The sequence below is a fragment of the Epinephelus moara genome, chromosome 20, assembly GCF_006386435.1.
Source record: "Epinephelus moara isolate mb chromosome 20, YSFRI_EMoa_1.0, whole genome shotgun sequence".
In the NCBI taxonomy this organism is placed as follows: Eukaryota; Metazoa; Chordata; class Actinopteri; order Perciformes; family Serranidae; genus Epinephelus; species Epinephelus moara.
In genome coordinates, this window is record NC_065525.1 from 33478525 (window position 1) to 33503004 (window position 24480).

At 40.7% G+C, this 24480-nt stretch overlaps 1 protein-coding gene across 9 annotated transcripts in view; it reads left to right on the forward strand.

Moving 5' to 3' along the window:
• The first annotated feature begins 16279 nt into the window (after window positions 1-16279).
• The window catches only part of ppip5k1b (diphosphoinositol pentakisphosphate kinase 1b), an 83575-nt gene continuing 75374 nt past the window's right edge, over window positions 16280-24480 (forward strand). For 5 of the 9 annotated variants that reach the window (XR_007571805.1, XM_050072591.1, XM_050072597.1 and 2 more), the window contains exon 1: window positions 19006-19202. The gene's annotated coding sequence lies outside the window, so the exon portion shown is untranslated. Of the gene's footprint in view, window positions 16322-19005; window positions 19203-24480 lie in introns of those variants that run through there. The other 4 variants (XM_050072595.1, XM_050072594.1, XM_050072599.1 and 1 more) reach the window with 2 other exon arrangements.

The window sequence follows — 24480 nt, forward strand, 5'->3', positions numbered from 1 at the left end:
TTTCACATCTGATGCAAAGTGAACCCAAGTACACATGAACTGTACTCGAGATCACCTTTTCAAGTGGACTATGGCGCATATTCAGCATTCACATAAATCAAACAGACTGGACTTTGTGGTTAAGTGTTCTCCGATCTGGGCCTGGGTCCCCGATGTGAAAGCCTCCAACTGCAGCTTTTGTGGACCCCAGTGCCTTAATTTCTCAGCTTGGTGCAGTGATATAGAAGTGTGCTCCAGGGTGTGTCAGTACGATGTGACATCACTATTGGGTGTAGTTACAGGTGCAACAGAGCACACCTTTGGCCGCATCCAACTACACCCATTAGTGATGATGAAACTGAACTTAAGTGGTGAAATTCAACCAGAGAAAAAAAGTTAAAGTCTTTTGCTGTGTATTTTTTCTTGACAGTTCATGATAATGTGTAGATATGGAGGATATCATGAAAAAGTAATTTATTAGTGCTATAATTTTCTGGTCTCATATGTTCTTTAACATTAAATCACAATACCATATGTCACAGTCGAGGTGGGCATCCCAAGAATGAATAAAGACAGCAATGACGAGTTAGCAGTCAAACCTGTACTCTCACTCTCACAATGTATTAACACAGAGAGAGCCAGCAGAAGTCACCCCATTTCCCAGAGTGAGCCAACCAAAACCTCGACTGCTTATTGCTCACTATGCGATCATTGAACAGACCCTCGGCTCTCTTTAAATGCATCATTTAAACTGTGGCCACTTCATAACGTGCACCAGCATTCATAAGCAAGCCACACCGGGCCAGGTCAAGCCAATCAGCCCTCTCTCCACACTGTGCCCATTCAGTCGGTGGGGTGGCTGCTTGCTCCCCTGTTCGGCCGCTGTGGTATGTTCCGCTCCCAGCTGAGGTAGAGGGCAATAAGGCCTTGGTCTGTTCCAGCAGCGTACAGGCGCAGGGCCTTGGGGGTTGCGACCCTGCCAAGGTAAACAAAGGTGGGCATCCTAGGGAGCCTCACCTCCTCCCACTCTCCTCCAACCCTCCAGAGTCCCTCAGCACAAGAACAGAGTTGACATTGATACGCATACACACGCAGAAACACAGACCAACACTCATAGATTACCACGGGTATGTGAGGGAGGGCACGTCCGATGCCTCTGGTAAAGAAAACGCACAGGAGTGTGTGTACATATGTCGCTAGTGACACATACTGTAAGACCTGTGTTTGAGAACGCACACAGACTCATGTACAGTTAAATGGGTGGAGGGGGAAAATTCATACTCACAGGTGCTTGAAGGTGCATTAATACATGCCTACGTACAAAGACGTGCTTGAGCAGCATTAGTTAAACATGTCAAACATATACACAAGCACACACACACTATCTGAGGTGTCAAATGTTAATTTAGTAACTTAAAAATTTGCTGAAGTATAAAGATATTAGCTTTCAATGAACCCTTTATCGATTGTTTTTTCATGTCCAACATCCCAAAATTACAATTCACAACGTGCGCTCAAACAGCCTCATGCTACCATAGTAACAGGATGTCACTCTTGACAATATCACTCTTTCCTATATTGCAAGAAGTAACATTGTTTCCCCAATAATCAGTTTTCTGCTGCTCAGATGCTTGAATTTGACAGAAATAACATTTTTCTTCTCCTTCCATTTAAGACTTGAGGTCTTTTACCAGTTTGAAACAGATGATATGAGTTTGTGACAGCAATCAGCAGATATTTGTAAAGATTTGCGTGCGCTGTTGCACATTTTAATGTCTTAATCCACATAACGACATCAGTGGTACCCAGTCTGGATGTCAGGACACCACTAGGGGTCGTGAAATAAATCTGAGGGGTTGCAAAGACAATTACATGATAGAAGAGCAGAAAAAGGTACTTCCTTTGCAGACTTTCCTCTAATCTTTGCTTTTTGCTCATGAATTATTGGACAACTTTACCTTTTCAGGCCCCCCAAATTATAAAAGGAATAGAAAAAGAGAAGAATAATTGCTCTTTGATACAAGTGGCTTGAATTAGTCAACATATGCAACCAGTGACGAGGGGTCACAAGTAGACATCACTTCATTTTAAGGAGTCACAGCCATTAAGTTTTAGACCACAAATCCTTGAGTCACTGTGATGGTTCAGTAACGTGATGCAGTTTCATACATGCCACTCTCCATCCATGAAAGCCATCCAGAATGCAAACTGACTAATAAATGTAATTAATTTCTATATTTCACATAAAGTTTTAACAAATTCCTACTTTTAAAACTCTTATTTTAGCCACAGTACACACTCACATGCAGCACAAAGTTAGAAAGTGCACGAGCAAATCAAACATCAGCAATCACTTAGTTGTAAAAAGCAGCTGACTCCTTTAACACCTCACTAAAGTCAACTCAGCAAAACTCAGAAACCAAACCAGACTTCCAGCAAATAAATCTCAACTCCCACAGCACCATGAGCAAGAAAACTCACCTTATGTCTAATGTAACTTCCCAGAGATCATCACTGCTTGATATCAAAAAAGAAACTTCAAACAGTTACCTTTGCTTTGACATCTGAGTACAATACCGCAACCAATATCTGTGCCCCCAATCAGAGAATGAAGAAGTGTCAGATTATCCCCTAAAACCCCTGCACAATATTCCTCGTTGGGGACTCCAGTTGAGAGTCGGAAACGTACCGTTGATGCTCCAAAGCTCCCAGTGCCAGCGACTCCAGGGGCCTCTCACTCCTGCCTGAGTAGGAGAGCAGAAAGAAGCTTTATTCAAACTCCACCACAGATTTAGATGTTGGAAAGGAGGGAGGGCGAGAGGGAGAGAGGGAGGGATATGATCCTCTCCTGCCAGTTGGTGAGGTCATACAAACAGCCTTGCATATCAAACCCGAAGCTCAGAATCAGACAAAGTCAAAGCAGAAGAAAGGTTTCCTGCTGCTCCTGGGCAATGTCAGATTGTATCAGTCTTTCTGCAGTTATTGGTCAGATAGGTCTGAATGGAGATACAGTACATGCTGCTGCACACACACACACACACACACACACACACACACACACACACACACACACACACACAATGCTGTATATAACCTGTAAAGGCAATAAAATAGTTCCAAAACTTTAATAGGTTGATACGCATGTTGACAAAAATATTTATTTATAATATAGTATTAAAAAATCATTAATTACATTACACAATCAGGGTGGAAACTACATGTTAGAGGTGCTTGTGACATGATTTCTCTTTAACACACATCCACACATATGGTCTAACCTGTTGCACTTACAGCACGTGTGTAATCTAAACCAGTACATCTCAACTTACAGTCTTTTGATTTTGATATCCAGAAGTGAATTTGCAGAATGGCTCTATGGGTTCTGGTAATAGCAAACAGTAGGTCAGATGCATTTTATAATACGTGCTTATTATACCCTCCAAATCTGTCTATCTATGGCATGCCTGTAGCTACTTCAGCACTTACAGCCTGTGGCGGTGGTTGTAGATCTTCACATTCTAATAGAGGCTAATGCTACAGCATTTTGATTGACTGACAGTGTGTCAGATTGCAAGTTTTCAATTTCCTTACTTGGGATCAATACAAGTGTACCTTATTCGATTCTGTAGTTAATGCTGCCTGAAAACACAACAGTAAATGAAATAGACCATGATTTGCAGTACTTGGTCCACTGTTTGTCATTGTCTAGCTTTGTCTCTGTACTGTGTATGATAAATAAGTCCCAGTATGCAAGGGTTATGGAAATCTACCATACTAATAAATCATAAAGCCCATACCATGGCCGCTTACTACTGACAAACATAACTATATTCTCAAATATTCAGCCATTGGGGTGTCGGTGGATTAGCGGATAGAGCAGGCGCCCCATGTACAAGGCTGTTGCCGCAGCGGCCCAGGTTCCAGTTCAGCCTGTGGCCCTTCGCTGCATGTCATCCCCACCCCCCTTCACACTTGGCTGTCCTGTCCATTAAAGGCAGCCATTTAGTTTGTTTGTAGTCAGTTAAACCAGTGGCTCCCAACTGGTCCAGCCACTGGGTCCAGATTTCTCCTTAGTCATCAGTGCTCTTCAATCGGTCCACACAGTTTAATACATTCAGCATCATACTTGCATTTGGCCATGTAGTCAAGCTAGTTTGCGTTTCTGTCAAATAGCTGTCCATTAATTACTCACTCTACAGCAAGAAACGGCACTTCAAAATAAATAAAAGCTACAAAAATAAAGTCAAGATATCTCAAGTACGGCCACTGCCATCTTCCGCTGATATGATTTGGAGCCAGAGTCTGCACAGTAGCAATCTCCATGACATCGAGTTCCCACCATCCGGTTGGTTAGTAGACGTAGGTTGTAACAGCAGTCATACAGGGAGATGATCATCCCAAATTTCTGACACTGTCAGAATTTTATCCCAGGCTGTCTTTGATTGCAAGACCGTGACAACGGCCATCCTTGAACCTCTCTAAGTGTGCGATATAGCACCACTGTTTTAGAGCAACAACCAAAGATATAACCACGTTTCTTTCACTTCGGTCATCTTTCGTCTGGGACAGCCCAAAATCGCACAGTGTATACTGGGCTTAAAATGACAGAAACTTGAGTCTTTGGGAAAAATGTCTTTGATGTGAACTTGTATCTTTTAGTTCGGCCCATGTCCCATCCACTGAGGGAGGCGGGGATAATGACTTGTACTGCAGCCAACCACCAGGGGGCGATTGAGGTGTTTTGGCTTCACTTCTGGGGAGCTGTCATGTCATCCATCTTCTAAGGGAAGATGACCATTGTTGTGGTTACTTACAATTTACATTCCTTGTACCCTGAATTTTAATGGGGGTTACTCCTTGACTTTAATTATGTTAAATTATGTGATATGTATTGTTATTATGGATGTGTTAAAGAAGAGTTCTGACAGTGCATCCATGATTTTAACAAACTCATTCCAGCCAATCAGGGATGAGGTGCTGTCTGGAAAGGCAATTAAATGCCAAGTGCACTAAAAACAAACAAACAAAAACGAACAACCAAGAAAACAAGTGCAAATCTGTCTAATAATGTTAGAGAATGCTAAATATGTGTTAAGTGTTTGTGCTAAAAAAAAATATCAAGAGGTTAATGCAGTTGTTTGAGTAATTGTGTATGGAAGTCAAGACTGGCCCTGTGATTAATCACGGTTAAATATTTTAATCGATTGACAGCCCTAATATTTATATATTGCAAGCATGGGAGTTCTCACCTTCCGTACTTGTGTGTTTGCAAAGTAGCTGATTAGAGGCAAAAATCATGAGGTATGTTTGTGTGACTGCTTGTGTGAGCACGTGTTGATGTGCATGTGCTCTCACGTTTCAGCGTGCCCATGCTGTATACTGCCACATGTGTCTGCTGCTGGTGTCTGTGTGCATTCAGTTTAAAGTTAAACATGCTAATGTTGGCCTGAGGTTGAGGGAAGGCGTGTCTCCTGTTCGTCTCCCACCAAACTCTATTCAGAGGTGTAAATACTGGCTGTGTGCTCCCTGCACTCACTGACGCACACTTACCGTCTACATCTTCAAAGCAGAAAGTATTAGCAGCCGATTTGCTCTAATTTCGTGCTTATTTGCAGACTCAATGTTTATCCAGCAGCTGGACACAGATGAAATAGAAACATCAGGTTTACTCACCATCATTCATGTCAATCAGCTGTTGCATGGTAACATATCTGAAAGAGCAGCACACAAAGTTGGGCACCAGATCATTTTTACACCACACCATCTCCAAACATCTATTTCTTTAAAGAGAAAAGCTTGCATGGTTACATTCTCATGAGCATTCAAAGTTATATGGCCTGTATAACCATAAACTGCTCACACTGGCAGCTGAGAAGCTTCAATGGAAAGCTGTTGCAAACTTCATCACAAGATGAAGAGGAAGAAGTGTTTCCCACTGTCCAAGCCAGCAAGTCTGGGGATTCCAAATGGCGTTCGTTGAGTTGCCAGAATGCATCCATAATCTTTAGGCCAAAAGCCCTTCAAAATTTGTTTTATAGGATGGTAAAAAGAAGCGTAAGCAGCAGTTAGTGACAAAACTCCAAGAACCAATGAGCCAACCACCCACAGGCACCATAGTTTAGTAAGTAGGAAAATCCCTCTAATAACCACAGAGTAACTCATTTCTCCTGCAGTGATCTCAGACAGACATGATCTTTGAGTGTGTCACTCTCAAGGTGAAGGCAGCCAATGCTGTTGGTAAGCCAAACCCTACAGTTGCTCCCATGAAAGAAAAAATTAAATGTCAGACAAAGGAACAGTATCTAGGCTGAGTCTTGGAGAGTGTGGCCATTTTTTCCACTGTATACACTGTATACACTACTACTGTGTCACGTTTCTCTCAAAAGGGAGTTGCTCATTCTCACACATACTGAGTCATCTGTGAGGATCACAGAAACTGTATTATGCTCATAATCTGGCCCAGTTTGTTAAAAGGTAAACTATAAATGCCAACAATATAAATCTAAACTACCCGTTAGTCCAGTTGCTTTTACCTTTTAGTTGGACTATTTAAGGTAACTTCATCTACAGCTCAGCTTGTCTCTTGAACCAACCAGTGCTATACATTCTCATAATTTCTGTTGTCAGGTGGAGTCACCAGTGGGACAGAGAAGGGTATTCCGATTCTTGCTGGGATAGAGGGGTAGGCATGGATGTCGTATGAGACCTGGATACAGCATTGAAAATGGGATCCCGTTCCTTCATATGAAAGTTCCTCCTCAGTGGGGCACGAAGCCAAAAAAGCTCTATTTCCATGGTATGAAATTACCCAGATAATCGGCTCTCCATGTGCATTGTGTGGCACATAGAGCAAGCACCCTAGAGACTTTCACTGACTGAGCTGGAGTTTCCAGTTAAGTGCAATGACACCTGAAGTCCAGCAGCGAAGCTTGCTACTGCTACTCTATCAGTACAGACTGACAGGGTAGGGGCACGGGTTGCAAACATTAGGGTACACAGCGCCACTAGCTGCCAGGTAATGAAGCAGTGATTTTTATTTGATCAATTGATAGCATGAAACTTAAGTTGTGAACAAATCATGAGCATTCTGACAATCGCAAAAGGCTGCCTGTCATTTCACGTGGTTTTTCGCACTACATTATTGACTGTTGACTGGGGCTTAAACTCTACAAGACCTTTCATCAGGAGGAATCCCCAGTGAGTGTGTCACGCACCCCAACCCATGTGTCTAGAAAATATCATGGGTTAGGGCGAGCAGATCAAAAGTGACAAAGCAGCGTTCCGATCAATAACTTACAGAGACATTGCATGAAATACATCTATGGCAATAGTCCACCCTCCACCTTCTCTTCCCTTCTCTCTGTCACCCCCTCTCTCCCTCTCAAACATACACACACCTTGGACAGCACTGCAGCGCTCCGTCCTTGTCTATGTTCTCATCTCATGTCTCATTGGCTGTAGCTCACCAACAGGCCCAGATTTTTAGCATGCCAGATATTCAGGTAGGGTCTGCAATGCATCAGTTAGCCTCTTGGCTCTTGTCTTTGAACAATTCACACATAGGTCTCGAGCGCTGATTTGCGATGCCAAGCCGATGCTTATCTGCCTCTGATCTGGGGCTTTTGTCACGGAGTTCCAAAAACTGTCAGCAAGCGGAAATTCTTCTTGGGAATCCTCTGACGTTTCATCGTGTTGGGCAAATCTTTTGTTGTATACATGAGATATGCAGAAGATATTCCTGGTCTGCAGAGGATGAACCCTTGTTCTTCTTTCTGAGCCCCTAATCTGTCCTCCGGAGCACAAGAAATATCAAAAACTATTGGGCACATTGTGATGAAATGCACATTCATGCTGCTCAGAGGATGAACCCTTTTGGATGTAATGAAGCCAGTTAGATATCTTTCCCCACCCTTGGGTAAAAATTAACATCTTTAGCCTCACCGGTAAGGCTGTAGGAATGGTAACACTTCTGTACTGTAGGGTTTAAGCAACATTACAACCTCAGGGGATTGCTTTTGACTTTTGGTCTTGTTTGTTCAAAAATCTTGCTTGAGTTTCCATCTTTTCATGGTAAGGGCTTTAAACGACTTTTCTATATCATACACAAATGTAATAAAAGTTCTGATTTTAGATCGATATCTTAATACGCAGCTGTAGTTTGGTGTTAATGTGGTACTCATCAGAACAAGAGGCTAAAACTAATTCTGAACTGAACCCTCCATGTCTGTGGCTGCAGGAATAAGCCCTCCAGTGTGTCACAGTGTCATTGGCCTGAAATTGCTCTGAGGTTGTTAAAAGTGTTGATTGTAGAGGTTTTATGTGTTGGGCTAACTATATATTAAGGCACACAATGAGTCTCCAGAAACAGACATGTAATCTGTTTTCACAGTCTGGGTCGTAAAGAAATTGTGTGTATGGTTACGGTGTTGAGCTGACTCACAAAATCAATAATGTTTAATAGTTAATGACTGTGAAATCCTGCCGCTCACTGGTTTATACAATATAGCATACCAGTTTGAGCATGAATGACCCTTTTGTTCTCACAAAAATGAAGACTTGGGTTAATTTGTTTTATGAGTTAACTTGAGTTGACATTCACCCAAAATTGTTCCTTCTGTATTTCAGTGTGTGTGTGTGTGTTTCTCAGTGTGCCTTTGTGGACACCCAAACCATCTCTTGTAGCGACTGACTTCAGCTCATTTACAGTCTCAGCGAGTGCAGACTTGACTTACAAGGGAGCAGAGTCCACCTGAAAGACCTCTCAGAGTGGAGGTCAACACAGAGACGCTTGTGTTTTCTCTCTTCTCCGCCTCAAATGATCCAAATATGAGCAGCCCGCCGCACGCTGGAAACAAGCTGGAATATTGCTGACACAGGTAGTCAGGTTGGACCAACCAGACTGAGGCTTTTTCTTCAGGGTGACAAATTTCAAGCTCAACTAAAGTGCTGAGACGTCTGTTTCGGTTGATGGGTTGATGCACTTTCTGTTCACAAACAAACACACCCACAGACTGTGTGCACACGCTCACAGAAAGACGCCACACACAGCTGCATGGACAGTATGCAGAGATAAACATATGAAGACAAAATCATTGTTGTGGATTTGGCTTCCTCACAGTAGGTCATGTTAATCACACCACAACACAAAATTATAGCACAGTTAACATTCTTAGCCATGCTAGCAGCATGGCTATGTCAGTCTGTGTTGGTCCAAGACTTTGGTCCAGCCTAAAATATCTGAACACTAATCAAATGAACTAAGATAGTAGTTTGCACAGGCTTTCATGGTTGTAACTGTAACATGCTCATGTTTAACCCAAACAATGTGTCATGTGACTGCACTTGGTTCAGATCCAGGTCGGAACTCGTTCTCACCACAAACGAACCGCATCAGAGTTCATTTGTAACCGGACTGAGACCACCTCTTCAAGAAGGTCTCGGTCTGGTTGTTTTGTTTTGCGCACCTGAGTGTGATTGCTGTGTTCACACCTGCCCAAACAAACCGCACTTAGGAGNGTTCGGATCCAGGTCGGAACTCGTTCTCACCACAAACGAACGGCACCAGAGTTCGTTTGTAACCGGACTGAGACCACCTCTTCAAGAAGGTCTCGGCCTGGTTGTTTTACCGGACTGAGACCACCTCTTCAAGAAGGTCTCGGCCTGGTTGTTTTGTTTTGCGCACCTGAGTGTGATTGCTGTGTTCACACCTGCCCAAACAAACCGCACTTAGGAGGCAACAGAACTTGAGATCGATCGAACTGAACAGGGCAGACACTGGTGGTCCCCTGACTTCCCTCTACCACTTCTGGAACCTTGAAATTCTCATCTTTTATTGACATGTCTTGACAGCTGCTACTATGGGCTAAGTCGTGTAGTGTGAACTAGCATTTGACGTTTATGGTCCCCGATAATGAATCCTAATGATTTAGATGATCTTCCTTTAGTTCCTCATCCAATCAGCTTCATATTTTATGTGTGCATTTATGACTGTATGTTCAAGGACCTCGTGTTCCAGTGATTCATAAGTGTTAAATAACCTGTTTCATTGATGGCTTCATACGTCATTAACTGCTTACTCCTCACTCCTCTTATGACAGTATTGGCCACAAGTTTTCCAGAAATCATCTCTGCTAACAACAAAAAGTGTTACCAAGTCTTTTACAGGCCACATTTTGACCTTCATCTTGTCTCAGAAACAGACATCCATAGAAAAGTTTGATCTTATATCTGCGATGAACTCTATATCCGATACCAGCGAGGCGGTTTTGTTGCGTCTGCCATACGCTGTCATACCACACTAGGGCGGGAGCGATTCAGAAGTGGAGACTTTTGCCTGCCCAGTTTTGTAGCTTATTTTTGTTTTAGTTTTGTTTACTGTTGTTATTTCCTACTTTGTTGTGCTGCAGTTGACAGAATACAGACTCAAATAAATGCTTTTCAAAATTCAGCTATGCTGTGGCTCTGTCAAAAAAACACGAAGTGTGTTTTTTTTGTAGCATCTAGGAGCTTCTGAAACACGTTTGCTGGAATTAAAAGAAATGTGTGGAGTAGCTGCGATCAGCCCGGGGGGGGGGGCGCTTGGTCACCTGGAGGAGATCTGCACTCTGCTGAGTGCACTTTAATGGTTTAAAATAGAATTCTTCCTTCTATGACATGCACATAATGTCCCAAAAAACAAGCTGATAGCACCCTTGAATATGGAAGTCAGGAAATAAAAAACACACACAGGTACTTAAATACACAGATGTACACATCCAGATTTAGAAACTATGAGTATGAATTTACAGCCAGTACCCGGGTGCATGTAAATGCACATATACATACATACACACACACACACACACACACACACACACACCCATGTTGTACACAACCACCTAATTTGCAATTGCAAATATTCTATATTAAATATGTATTACCATATAAATGTCAGTGGTGTTCACATCAGAGTTTCTGACATAAAACATCTCCACAGTTCACAGAGTGGAACTTGTTTAAGTTGATTTTGCACACCCTGCAGACTGTAAATCAGCACACACACACACACACACACACACACACACACACAGGTTGTTAGACGTACAGAGCGATAAGTCAGCAGATAAATATGAGAAATATCAGACAAGAAGAAAGGCAGGTAGACGAGTTTGACAATGAGACACACAGAGGAGACGTTCTCTGTATATTTAACATAATGGACAGTTTATATCATTTAAGATGTCCCGTCTCAGGAACATCCTGGGGTCCAGTTGGAGAAACGTCAACATCCTGTAGATGCCAGAACATTCCCTCCTGTGCTTTAAAACGTGCCTGAAATAGACACTCTCAGTTTAGCAGTTTGTGGCTGCTTGTATACAGTGATTGTGAGTTGTTGTTTTTTTTTAATGTCAAACGTACTGTCCTCTCACTGTTCCAAGCAAGAGTACATTTTAGTTTATATTTACGTATCTGTAAAAATACACAGAGAATGAAGCTGCTCATTCAAAACATGAGGATGAGTTCACCTCTGTGGCTAAATGTAAAATAGAAGGCACAAACCTGAAAATGATTCTCATACTTGATGTTACACTTCAAGCATTGTTGAAACCCTACATAATACATTTTTTAATTCCATTTTTTTTTTAAACCTACACATAAAAAAACCTAACATACAAGTGTTTTGTAAGGTCTTGTTTGAATAGTTTCAGTACTCCTAAATGGTAAAGATTTTCTGAGTCTCGTGAACTCTACTGGAGGGATGAAACAATGTTCTTCCAAAAAGATATTCACCCATTTAGTGTTTGGATGATGGTGGTGCAGACAGATGTATGACACATGGCTCCAAAATCTCCTACTGAGTTGGGTGGAGATCTGGTGACTGTAAAGGTCACAGTATATAATTTACATATTGGTGATATACATAAAACAACTCATTAACACCTTCTGATCTACGTTTGTTAAGTTTTCCCTCTGATAGGTAGGTAGGTGTGAATGTGACACCCACAAATGTCCCAAACCCAGAAAATAAATAAGAAGAAAATTATAGCTGCTGTGCAGCGATGGGTCGGGTCCGGGCACTTTTAGGCAATTCTGAGCAACAAGCAGAAGACATTTAGGAATTTAGCAACACAATCTACCTTTTGCATCAGCTGAGGCTTGAACTGACAACCTGTGAGACTAAGAATCAATTTCTGTCTCACTGAGCTAATTAGTCATTGACAATTCATGTGTAGCTTCACAAATTGACTAAGCCAGACGTGCAGGTTTAGCAGCCGTCAATGCATGGAAAAGCAGATTTCAAACCACTGTAAAAAATTCAGTTATCGAAACAAAAATCTGAAAATACACACATTGCATCTAGACAGCATGGAGATGTTGGTAATTTGTTTGTAACAATGATTGATTTGCTCTGTAAGTGAAAAACTGATGTTTAAAATTGCCATTTTTACATTGACTCCAACTGTTCACATTAGAGCAAAATTCAAAATGCTGTCAAAATTCAGTTTTGAGATAAAATTGTGAAATTTGCCACACATCATCTACCATGACTCTAGAATTTTGTCCTTTTTTCATGAACATTGAAGATTTATTTAGCAAGAAGTATGATTTCCTCGGAAGAAGAAGAAGAAAGAAGAAAGAAGAAAGAAGAAAGAAGAAAGAAGAAAGAAGAAGAATACCTAGGATTACAATAGTGTCCTGGCAGCTTAGCTGCCTGGACCCTAATGAGTCTCTGCAGAAACATATGCCTCATACTGATAGAGGATCTTAAGTGATGATTGAGAAGGATTACTTCCTAAGAGTCTATACATCGTTTTGTGGGGAAAATCCTGCATAGGATATCTTTAATTTGTCACATTTTGGTATTATGCTAAGTTACAGAGAAATGTGTGTAATGTCATGTTGAAACAAGACTCCAAATCGCTGAATATAAAATTATTCTTTGAGAACAGACTTTTTTCACAGCAGACATTTTGACTTGTCATAGTAGGAAAAGCACAGGTGTGTTTAATAGCATCAATGATGGCTGCATTCCACTTATGGGACGCTTTGGCATTGTGCATGCTGGCTCACTGGAATAACTTACTGGGACGCTAATGGGAACTGTCACCTGTGCTTGTCGTACTATGTCAAGTCAAAATGTCTGCTGTATGGCGTAAGAACATTTGTGTTTGTGAATCCTGTAAGTTCTTCCCTTGACCAACAGAGGGCACCGACTCTGTCAAGAGATGAGTTATTCTGTACATCTGGAATTATAATGAGATCATACCATATTATCATATCATGTAGCTGTCACTAAATGCATCTGTGAAATCACTTTAATTCATTCCTACACAGATTGGTTGCTACACAAGTTGTTGATAGGAAGGTTGCTTGTCTATATAGTGTGTGTGTGTGTGTGTGTGTGTGTGTGTGTGCGTGCGTGCGTGCATGCGTGTGTGTGTGTGTTCCTGTCATAAGGCCTTCTTTCAACCAGTCCTGGCTGGGCATCTCGTCCTGCTATCCGTTAAGGAAAGGGGGCTGTGTGTGTGTGTGTGTGTGTGTGTGTGTGTGTGTGTTGACACAGTCTCTGGCAGTTTATCAAATTAGAGGGCTACATTTTTTTCTTTACAGCCTCCCTGTAGAGGTGAATAGCCGCTTTATGGCAGTCCGAAGTCGCTCACTATATATAAATGTGTATAAGTGTGGATGTGTGAGCCGCACTGATCGCTCTGCTGAGCAGGTCTGGATTAAATGGATGAGCACTGTATCATCATTGTGTGATTGTCTTTAAGAGACTGCTGATATTTTATTGAGTTGTAGGAAATGATTGAAGTGGCCTTGGGGGGCATTAGGATGCTGTAGTCACACTCTGAACTGCCAAGTGTGCAGGGATTCATCTCAGTGACACTAATGCAAAGACGTCTGTACTGATGACAGCTGCAAGTTTCATTCTCATTTCAGCCTGAAGGCACATAAAAGGATTTGACCATCACTTTTTGAGAATCATCATAGTATTGTCAGTTATACTTTGCAGTGTAAGAACAAAGAAACCTTGATAAAGAGGAGACAGGTGGAGGATAAATGCACAATATGAGACTTATAGACGCACAGTATGTTGGTTATTGTCATTGGTGTGCATGCAGTGTTTGTTTTCCCGGATTTAAAAAATAATATCCATTGACATCACTAAAGTCCATTATTTTTTCAAACCAGGTGTCAAAAAAGCATCAGTTATTTTCCTGGTGAAATAAGAGTCTGATCCTAGAAAGAGGCCATCATCATCATCATCATCATCATCATCATCATCATCATCATCATGCCTTCCAAACAAGCTGAACCTCAATCATCAGAGGCTGATATGAGACTTTTTACAGGTATGCTGTCACAGAGGGTGAAATCTAGTTTGGAGGTTACCAACTGTACAGAGAATCTGAAAATCAATCTCATCTCATCATAGGTTTTCTTTTGAAACTGTTACTCTGAAAACTATCAGTGTCAAATAAATGTAGAGGAGTGGAAAAAGCAAAATATTCTCAGCTCTCTAAAATGTAGATAAAAAGTTAAAAAATTGTAAAAAAAATTTAAATCATACCACTACCTCAAAATTATATTAAATAACGAGCGTGCTGCTTTGTGTGCATTGTTAGTAAAATATGACTTCTTGCTTCATGGCCAACATGACAAATGGCGAGCCTGACTAATGCGCACTTCCCTGCATCTCTGTCATAACAGCAACTATTTTAAGCTTTAAACATCACAGGAATACTTCAGCTACCCACCCCGAGTTATGTTGAATTTGTGGAGAAAACCATTTTTCTCGCATACCTCCACAGTGAACAAAGAATCAAAAGAGGAGAAAACCCTGATGAGGTCACAGGGGTCTGTGTTTAACAACAGTAAACTATATCAAACCATCAGTTTACAAACTCTCACACAACTTGTGCAGTATAATCCAAGTCTCATATCCAGTTTTATGCTCAGTACTTATCAAACATGCATATTTTTTTTTTTGCTCAAAGCTTCGTATTTAAAACTGAACAGCAAGTGAAACTCATCTATGCTCTCTTCAAAGCCAGACTCCACTGACAAACTAAAGTGCCCTCCTGGGAGCCAAAATGCACGCTAAAGTGCCCTCCTGGGAGCCAAAACACCCGCTAAAGTGCCCTCCTGGGAGCCAAAACGCTCGCTAAAGTGTCCTCTTGGGAGCCAAAACGCACACTAAAGTGCCCTTTTTTTCTTTTCGCCACTGCCCTTCAAAAAGTCTGTGCACGCCACTGCTGACAAAAATAGTAATTCTACCTCGCTGAACGTTGGAGCTGCTGGTCTACTGCTGCCTTGATCAGTTAGTTATTTTGTGTCATTGTGTGACCAAACTGAATCTTTAAACACAAAAGTCACACAAAAACACAAGCAAACTAACTGTTAATATAGCAGTAGACCAGCAGCTCCAGTACTGAGACAGGTAAAATTACTGATTTTGTCAATGGAGTCTGGCTTTGAAGAGAGCATAGATAAGTTTTTCTTTAAGTTCAGTTTTCAATAGTAATTTTTAGTTAAAATGCATGTGTTTGGAAAGTACTCAGCATGCAACTGGATACATGAGACTTGGATGATACTGCACAAGTTGTGTGAGAGTTCGTAACAGATGTTTTGATATAGTTCAGTGAGGATCAGTTTTTCAAACAGAACTTTATTTTCATTGCAGTACTGTATTTGGTGCCATGGCTCTGTTCTGGGGCCTCTCTGCCCTTCCTCGGGTGTATGCAGAAAGCCTAAGGGGGAGAGAGCACACATCTCTGCCCTTCCACGTGCATACGAGGAAAGCCTTAATGCAGAGAGAGCACACTGCCCTGCCCTTCCATGCGCCTACATGGAAAGCCTAAGGCGGGGAGAGCAGCGGCAAAGACCGCCGGGGAACAGAACAGAGCAGCATCAATGACAAACAGAAATGACATTGATAAGTCAGACACAGCATGAAAAGGAGGAGCTGGGGTGGAGGCAGATTTGCAGAGGAAGCAGCAACAGTTGGTAGGCAAAAGCTGCTGTTTGAGATGCTATGCTCAAGTTTTGGTGGTGTTAAACTCTGGCCCCTATGACTTCAATTTTTTAAGAATTTTTTCAGTTTTTGGATTCTTTGTTTACTGCATGTGAGAAAAACAACGTTTTCTTCACAAACTCAACATAACACGGGATAAGTAACTAATATATACAGACAGTCATTTGGGGGGGTGAAGTTTGTAGGTGCAGTTTTTGCATAAAGATCAATCTCAGTTTCAGTAAACATGGCAGAGTTTAATATGATATAATAAAAGTAAATATCTCCACTTTTTTTCAGGAAATCTGTGGCAGAAAGTGATCACGAGAGGTTGAGGAAGAAAGAAATGTGAGTAACACAGAGAGACGCCTGCTGAACCTGTTCACCTCATTATCCATCACTGATGATTGTGCACACACTCTTCATCCATGGAAACTACATGAAGGAAAGTTTCCTGTTTTTTCTAACCATTTAATTGGCCATGTAGCTAAATTTAGTCACAGTACACACATTTAACCAGCTCTTCTCTATAGGTGTATATGCTAATTTGACTGCTGAATATTTTAAGTTAAATGTTGCAGCACTGCACACTTTACACGGACCTTTTCTCCTCTGCTTCCTCTCTGTTTCTGTCTCCTTGAGAGCTGAGTGTGACTTAAAGTGGACAAGGACTTGTTTGTCAAAATCCAAGATGGCCATCAATGATAGTGTGCCCATTGAATCAGTGAAGACAGGGCGCTTCAGAGAGCATTTCAATTTTTTTTTAATGCATTACATAATTTCAAGCATTTAAAAAAAGAGATTCTGGGATGCTGGTGAGAGGTGGTGAGAGAGAGAAGACGAGGAGAAGGAGGGAGAGGTGGTTACTGGTTTCTTAGAGAACACTACGTCCTTATGCCCGCAGCACAGACTGACTTCTCATGTCCTGCTGCATGATGGGACAGAGAGCTGCTCCGCATTTTCTTGACAGGTTGCCAGACTCGCATCAGCCACACCGGGCAGTCTGGCAGCGAGCAGCGGCGCTCTGATGCTGGGAATGGCTCCATGGGAAGCAAAGGGAACTGTGGGATTATGGAAATCTATGTGAGGCTTGTTTCATAGCTCAGCTGACTGTGTGTGGTTCCTGTGTGAGGCAGCGGGGTGTGATGAATGACACCACCTAATGAAATAAAACCTCTTTGATCCCCTTGAATGACAAAACTCTGATCCACATTTGATGATAAATGTGCATTTGCATGTTTCCATTTAACAGATACTTAAATGGAGGCTGTTTAGGCCCACAATAATTTCAGTGCTTAGGTACAGTTTTGAGGTACTTTGCTTCAGTATTTCTCTTTTCTACTACTGAATATTTCTCCTCCGCTACATTTCAGAAGTAAATGTACTTTTTACTACAGTACATTTCATTGGACAGCTGGAGTTACTAGTTTCTTTTTAGTGGACGATTTTATATTAAAAATCATTTGATCAGCTTAAAAAATTAAATCAGTGTTAAAGATTAAATTCTCAGCCTCTTACGGAAAAGTTATTTCAAGTTGTGGCTCCTTATAATGGTTCGGACATCTATGAGTTGTCAGTTCAGCCAAAGAGAGATTTCTCCCTATAAGCTGTGCAGATATTTTCTTTCAAATAAATGTTTGAGGCTCAAAGAGGTAATTGTTTTTTATTGTTTTGGTGCTTTAATTACCTTTAGCTGATGTATTTTTTGTTAAATACGAATTTGAATGCAATACTTTTAGAGACGAGACGAGACGAGACAAGTTCATTCATCCCCAGTATAGTGTAGTACAGTAGTATAGTCTAGTCTAGTATAGAATAGTGTAGTATAGTGTAGTATGGTATGGTTTGGTATGGTATAGTGTAACAAACAATAAATAATAGTAAATAATAATGGGCTATTTTTACATTATTGTATTGATACACTGGGATCAGGATAACAGTTGTTGAAAGTAACTAAATACATTTAGGCTACTCAAGTATTACAGCAGTGCAATTTTTTAAATACTTCTCAAAATTGAGTAGTATTTTATGCTACTTTATACTTCTACTCTACTACATTTCTGAGGAAATGTTGTACTTATTCTCCATTTACTTAATAACTAACAAAATAATAATCAACAAATACTTTATTATGTATTATTATAGATTAAATAACCCAACAGTATATAAAGTAATTAAAATGAGCTCCACCTTTAACAGCAACATTAATGCATCAATGATTATAATCCAATAATATACATTTATGTCAAATGGGACATTCTGGATGGTTTTACTTTTGATGGTGATACTTTAATAATCAAATCAAATCAAATCAAATTTATTTATAAAGCACATTTAAAAACAACCTAGGTTGACCAAAGTGCTGTACAATAAAGGTAAAATCAATCCCATGTACACAAGTCCAAAAGTAAAGGAACAAATTGGAGAGTGGAAATACAAAGGACTAAAAATGGGGGATAAGAGTTTAAGAGCGCTCAAAGGCTTTGGAGTAAAAGTGGGTCTTAAGTCTAGCCTTAAAAGTGTCCACAGATGGGGAATCCTTAATGGAAAGAGGTACTGTCATTTACTTGTAAAAGTATTGCTACAGTATTGTGTTATCGTTGTATTGTGTCACCACAATTTATTTCACTATCTATTTATTTATTTGGCATGTGAACAGTATATTACAGTAGTCGAGGTGCAAGAATACAAAAGCATGAATAAGGTCAGGAAAAGACACAGCTGATTTGATTTTGATAATATTTCTTAGGTGGAAGTAGCAGGATTTAATGAGATTATTGACATGTGCCTAACTTTCTCGCTAGTTATACTAGTTGTCAGAAGAAATGTGTCTCCAACTTCATGTCTTTAGGAGATCAATAAATCCTCTACATTGAAATTTTGACCATGGGTGTTGCATGCCAATGTATGCCCTTGAAGCGTGCAGTACTGCAGTTCACCGCTTTGACCGCTAGATGGCAGTGATGGCGCGGCTTTCAAAAAACTAAACTTTGTGTAAAAAACAAAAACGTGAAGAAAAGAAAGAAGCTAGCAGCAGCAGCAGCAGCAGGAGCAGCAGCTAATCACCGGCAGTGACCGGACGTGAACTTTAGCGTGTAGTTAGCTCACAACTTTACTCAGAGTACAAAACAGAAGTTAAACTCGGGCGGCAGCAGCTTCCCTCCACTCCGGTTCACTCAGAGGAAATAAGGAAGTGACCAGCTGACTTACTTCCAGTTGTTTTCCGCCGGTAAGTCCCGTTGTGTTTCTTTTTAACACAATGTGCTTTCTCCTCTCGGCGTGGCTCCGAGTCCGGTGGTAGCGGAAAGTTGGATTTTAGCTGTCGTTGTCGGTGGAAACGGACAAACGCAGGCAAGGATTTAAACATAGTGTAACTAGGAGTGTGTAACCGGAGTGCTGTGTGGTGGACAGGCCGACGCTCTGATTTATTTATGTGTGTTTTGTGAGGTTTATTTCCCTCACGGGAGCCGAGTGTCACTACTAAACCTCCTACCGGCTCATTCATTGTGTTTAATGTGATATGAGACGCAGGTTGTTGCTGCAAACAGGCTGCTGGACACTTGTAATGTCTGCTACTCGTATAGTGTGTTAACCACCAAGGGAACAGGGGACTTCTTGTCAAAACTAAGCTATCAAACTTTCTGAATGTGACTGTAGAAAGTGAAACAGGTAGTGTTGACAGATTGTTTGTAGCTGCTGAGGGTGGGATTATTTGTGCCCCTCCTTCATAAACTACCACACATACTATATACTGACGGTGTAGTTTCAAGGGCTGGAACCAGCATCAATAGTTTGGTCTACAAACTGAAAGAAAATAGGAAAACTACTCAACATAATACCCAGAGTCTCAAGCTGACATATTAAACTGCTTGTTTTGTCCAACCAAAAGTTCAAACCTCCCAAATTTTAAGTTTATATAAAACAAAGAAAAGCAGGAACCCCTCACAACTGAGAAACTTAAACAGAGTAATCTGCATTTTTGCCCTTAAAATGACTTCACTCATTCATTGTGTTTTAATGTGATATGAGATGCAGGTTGTTGCTCCAAACAGGCTGCTGGACACCTGTAATGAGTGCTACTTATATAGTGTATTAACCACCAAGAGAGCAGTCTTACTTTCTGAATGTGAATGTGGACATATTATTGACATATTGACAAACTGTTTGTAGATGCTGAGGGTGGGATTATTTGTGCCTGTCCTTCATAAACTGCCATGCGTACTAAAAACTGATAGCGTAGTTTCAACAGCTGGAACTAACATCAATAGTTTGACCTCTATGCTGTTAGAAAATAGTAAAAAAAAAACAATATAATACCCCAAGTCTCAAGTTGACATCTTAAAATTGCTTGTTTTGTCCAAAAAGTTCAAAACCTCCCAAATATTAACTTCGTATAAGACAAACAAAAGCATGGAAACCTCACAACTGAGACTTTTATGTTGTGCTAATAATATTTTATGATGAACATAAGGAGACATACTAAATACACACTTTATATACTCAGCATAGTACTTGTATTTTAAATATTCTACATACTAGTGTTAACATTGGAGCATAATGTAGCATATGTGCAAATTCGCAGTTTGCTGAGATCAACTTTAAAGCCCCCCCTCAGCCCCCCAAAATGAAAAGACCCCCTCTTTTATTATCACAAGCTACAGTCGGGGTCATGAGGCTTCACCGTATTACTCTGTGCTATTATAGAAATGTAGCACTATAATCGCACGGGAAACAGATCTCAGAACCACATTCACAGAAAATGAATGGACTAACATCCTGCATAATACATAATGCATGTCCCATGATATTTGCACTAGGTTAATTCATACAAAGATTATCAGCACTATGTATTACACCTTCTAGACTGTATAGGGCTGAGATTAAAGGTGCCCTGATGAAAGGTACATAAATCCACGTCCTATGGGATGGCCCTAAAGTATGTGACTTTTGGACATCAGTTCATGATTGTATCTTGAAAATTATTGGTCAGTCCCTTTTTGCATTTGTCTGTTTCTTTTACAGTGCATCTTGCTGTGTAGGCCACTGTCTAATGGCGTTGAATAAGAATTGTTTTTTGGGGAAAATGCTGAGTGTGAAATGTAAGTTTATTAATGGAGTACATGGTATTGTGTAGGGGTGTAACATCGATCCACATCGATTCATTGATTAATGATCCGATTACATCGATGCAAAATGATAACATCGATCCATATCGTCATCTTAAAAATACACCTTTATTTTGAAATTCACTTAAAAATGAGAAATGTGAGACTTTAGTGAACAGGTCTATTTTTATTATTTTATGTTACAGAAGAATACTGTTTTTCATTTAATCGAATGAATCGAATCGAAATCGTATTGTGACAGACTTTGTGATATCGGCAAACATCGTATCGTCATCCAAACAAATCGATATAATATCGTATCGGGATGAAGCTGGTGATTTACACCCCTAGTATTGTGCCTGATCCAGCATTTTAGGCAGTATCAGAGACATTTCTAATACTGGCATCAGTATCGGAACAACTCTAGTTAGGTCCTGCTGTTATTTTGGGGAATGTATTTACTGATTTGATGTCTATTTTTCTTATAACTTCCCATTCATAAATCTGACACAGCATGTTATGCTGTTAAAATTGTCACCTTTGTACTACATTTTTAGTATAACCTCCATCTCCTTTATACTCATGTTCATGTTCCAATCTGTCCTGTTTATCTTCTGTTTGTTGCTGCTGCACATTTGTATTATCTGCTGCTGCAGCAGCCCGTTTTCTCCTCAGGGACCCATTACAGTTTAATTTTATTGTAACCCTGAAAGCTGTATACCTTGCAAAAGTTATTCATCTGTAGCTTAGAAGCGGGAGAAAAAAGTCATGAATCTTTCTGAAAACCATAAATCATCTTGTAAACCCTACAGAGGTCTCTTCTGCTACAGTAAGAAATGTTTGTGCTGATGAGTTAGGAATAATGGGCCTGTTTTGCAGGGCCGGCGGTACACCGGCGAGCTTATTATAGCCTCTCATTTCAGTAATGACGGCAGTTTGTATTTGCAAACAAAGCTAATTTCTCGAGTGCTCCGTGCATAATGAATTTACAAGCATGTCGAGGCTTCTGTAACTGCTGCTCCACTGGTGGTTGTGTGCCGATAACATCACCAGCATGTTATCTGTCCCTGGGGTGAGATAGTACTGGTAATACAGTGATACTGTTTCAGGACTGACGTTGGTGTCCAACCTCAATAACTTTGTGCACTTGAACAGGGAGTTTTATTGAATGTAATAATTAACAGTTTTGTTAATGATTTAGTTTTGAACTCTTCAGATAACATGATGCTCACTTGCTCAGCATCATCATGACCCTGATAGAAAAGAAGTAATTGTGTGCTACACAAAATGCGTCAGCTTTCACAATAAAGGTCCCAATCACAAACACATCATAATGTCATTTTTCTTTCCTAGAAATGAGCGACGGTTATTAGAACAATCCAAAAAAATGAGTGTTGTGAGTCACTGTGTGCTGCGATGCTTCTCATTTGGCATCTTATCAGAGAAATGATAGTAAATTGGAGCTAATGACCATCTCCTCCCTCACTGCTCATAAACACGATGCAGCCTTCCTGTGGCAGACAGTCTCAAAGGTTAACAGCCTTTCATTGGAGCTGTGTTGTTGATCTCCGGCCCCACAGTGACGACGGAGGTGACTCATCCATGGACGAGGGCCCGCAGGTGACAGCTGGGGATGTTTTTAATCAACCTCCTGATTTATTCATGGATGATAAACTGTTTTATATTTGAGGGGAACAATTTAACAGGCAGAGAGGAGACACACATGATGATTTTGTCTGGTTCCTCGGTCTGTCACGTTTTTGCCTTCCCTTTCCGTCTTGTCTGCGAATGTGAAAAAACAATTAGGTCATTTATGACTTTAACTGACCTCAAAGACATGACGACATCTCCACTGAGCCTTGAGTACAGCTTGTCGTCCTGCAGTGACACCAAATATGAAAGTCATAAAACACACTGTGTGTTGAGATACAGCTTTAATAGAATAATAATAGAATTATCACTATACGCACAGGTACAGTGAAACTTTGTTTAGCAACTCTCTGGACAATTGAGGAATTGTAAGGAGGAATTGTTTGAAATTCTTTGATATGTGTTATATATATATATGTTGGGATTATTTTGAGAGACATTGTGATTGCAATATGAGTTGCAATTTTATTTGGAGTGGTCATTTTTGCATTTTGTTGATGATGTGATATGATTCATAGGCTGAGGGATCTCTGTAGCCTCACAATGTTTCATTTATAATGATATGTTGTGACACATTTGACCTATTCTCCAAAAATTGCAGCACCTGCAATTTGGATATTGCACTTTGTCACACTGGGGGAGCCCTTCTGTACAGCGTTGGCATGATCTTCCCGTGTCAGCATGGGTTTTCTCCGGGTACTCCGGCTTCCTCCCACAGTCCAAAGACATGCAGGTCAACTTGTGACTCTAATTTAGCCGTAGGTGTGAATGTGAGCATGAATGGTTGTCTGTCTCCATGTGTCAGTCCTGTGATAGTCTGACGGCCTGTCCACGGTGTACCCTGCCTCTTGCCTGATGTCAGCTGATTAGCTCCAGCCCCCCCATGCAACCCCTAACAGGATGCAAGTCATAATTTAGATATGATGGTAAATTGTAAAACACAGTGTATATAAGTAGAAAAAGAGTCAAGAAGTCATTAAACTGACTCGGTAATGTCAGTGCCACTACAGTATCTATCAAAAATGTGCTAACATTTGCTAACATTAGCCACCATAAGCTACTGGTCATTCCAGCCAGGACTGCAGCAGCAAACCACCTCAGTGTATTGATTTGAGAAGTCAGCATGTTAAATGTAAGGGGAAGACTGTGTTATTTCTTTTTTCAAAAGTTGCGGTCTCATTTTAAAGTGACACTCCAGCTATTTCGTAATCGCACTTCCATAAAGTTGTCACAAGAGACAGCTCAACTGGTCAACACTGAAGCAACAGAGGGTGAGAAATCTTTACCTTCAGTCACACAATTTGCTGGACCCTACTTTCCTACGTTCCCCATAATGCAACTCCATACAATCATCACTTTGTTGTAATGGAGGCTTTCTGGTAAAAGTTTAAGCTCAACCTGAGGTCACTGTGATGATCAGGGTTAGTGTCTCAGACTTGAGTGAGCTCCATGTAGACATTTTACAACTGTTTTCACAAGCTGTGTAGTATTTCTCACAATGAATAAACTGATCATGTGTTATGTCATGGAAGAGCCTCTTTAACACAAGCGGCTGCACTATAATTCCCACAATAAAACAAAAAGAAAGAAGCGTTATGATTTACATCAGAAATAATCATATCTAAGAATCAGTAAACACGATTCAGTATTTGACCAATGAGGTCTTTTGACACTTGACAGTTTGTAATAGTTGAGTCTGTGGACACATACTGAGTTACCTTGCTCCAGTGTGAGTCCCACATCAGGGCTCCA